We start from the raw sequence: 2,094 nt of genomic DNA, 5'->3' as shown, positions 1-2,094 counted from the left end.
TTTAGGACTAGTATAAATAGAGATTGAGTTTGTACTTTGAGGGGACTTTTACACTTTTTTTTTATTTTTGACACTTAAACAATTTTTACACTTTTTAGCACTTGTATTTGAAAACTCTTTTGGTACTTCCGAGAGGAGACCCAGAGAGCTAATTTTGGTTCATCTGGGAACTTCTCTTCTTCATTTTCTTTAAGCTTTAAGCATTTTTCTTCTTCTTCATCATCTTTCTTTACATTTAGTTTAATTTTTGCTAATGGCATTTGTTGTTGAAATTGGAGCTATGATTCACTAAACCCCTTTCATAGGGGGAGGAGCTCTGTTGGTTTGAATGAATTGGTGAACCCATCTTCTCTTTCTCAATTTTAGTGGTTGATCTAAAGAGGGAACTCTTGTTCTTCAAAGATTCAACCACCATCGAGAGAGGGGTTAATCTATATGAATTATGTGGTGAATTTGATGAATGAGCCACATAATTCAGTTTAGAGTTCATCCTCTCATGATTTCCTCAATCAACATACCTTGGTTAGTATGTGAGATGTAACTCTCCTTGGTTGAGATTTTGGAAATTGTGTGGCTGGATTAAAATTGATCTTCATCTCTTCTCATGAACAATTAGATCACGAGAGTGGCAATTGGCTATGTTGAGAGAGATTGAATCACCAAGAGATTGGGATTCAATCACCCATTTGCCATGGATCTATACCCATGATTGAGAAGGATTTGACTAACATCAATTCATGAAAACTAACATCTCTAATCCCTAATGATCCTCTCTATCATTAACTCTCATTTCTCTTGCTCTAGCTATTTGATTACCCAATTCCCAATCCCTTTCTACATTCTGTCTATTTACTACTCTTGTTATTTACATTCTGTTCATCTACTTCTTGCCATTTACTTTTATGCTCTTTAAATTTCTGCACCCTTTAATTTCTTGCCATTTACCTTTGATGTTATTTAAGTTTCTTGCAATTTAAGTTTCCGTCATTTACTTGCACTTCATTTCTTTATTCTAGTTCTTTACATTCTTTGCCATTTAAATTCTTGCAATTATGTTTAAAAATCAAAATGCTCATGAAATCAAAACTATGTTTGCTTGACTAAATCTACCATTTAACTAAAGTTGCTTAATCTACCAATCCTCGTGGGATCGACCTCACTCTTTGTGAGTCTTATTACTTGATGCGACCCGGTATACTTGCCGGTTGTACGTGAAATCTTAATTTTTACGTATCAGTAGCTGTATTCAAGAATCAACATACTGAACTAGGAGAATCAATAACACTATCTAGAATTTTGAGTTCCTATAGATGCCAATCATTTTGAATTTCAAAGGATAAAGTGAGATGCCAAAACTGTTCAGAAGCAAAAAGCCACTAGCCCCGCTCATCTAATTGGGACTAAGTTTCATTGATATTGTGAGATTCATTGTATATTCTCTTCATTTATCCTATATTGTTTTCAGTTGCTTGGGGACAAGCAACAATTTAAGTTTGGTGTTGTGATGAGCGGATAATTTATACACTTTTTGGCATTGTTTTTAGATAGTTTTTAGTAGGATCTAGATACTTTTTAGTATATTTTTATTAGTTTTTAAGCAAAATTCACATTTTTGGACTTTACTATGAGTTTATGTGTTTTTCTGTGATTTCAGGTATTTTCTGGCTGAAATTGAGGGACCTGAGCAAAAATCTGATTCAGAGGCTAAAAAAGCACTACTGATGCTGTTAGATTCTGACCTCCCTGTTTTTTGGAGCTATAGAAACCCAAATGGCGCGCTCTCAATTGCGTTGGAAAGTAGACATCCAGGGCATTCCAGTAATATATAATAATCCATACTTTGCTCGAGTTTTGATAACACAAATTGGCGTTCAAACGCCAATTCCTTGCCCTATTCTGGCGTTAAATGCCAGAAACAGGTTACAAGCTAGAGTTAAATGCCCAAAATAGGCTGCAAACTGGTGTTTAACTCGAAGAGAAGCCTCTACACACGAAAGATTCAATGCTCAGCCCAAGCACACACTAGGTGGGCCCAGAAGTGGATTTATGCATCATTTACTTATTTCTATAAACCCTAGTAACTAGTCTAGTATA

This window comes from Arachis duranensis, chromosome 4, assembly GCF_000817695.3.
Source record: "Arachis duranensis cultivar V14167 chromosome 4, aradu.V14167.gnm2.J7QH, whole genome shotgun sequence".
In the NCBI taxonomy this organism is placed as follows: domain Eukaryota; kingdom Viridiplantae; phylum Streptophyta; class Magnoliopsida; order Fabales; family Fabaceae; genus Arachis; species Arachis duranensis.
Note: the sequence above shows the minus strand (reverse complement) of the source record.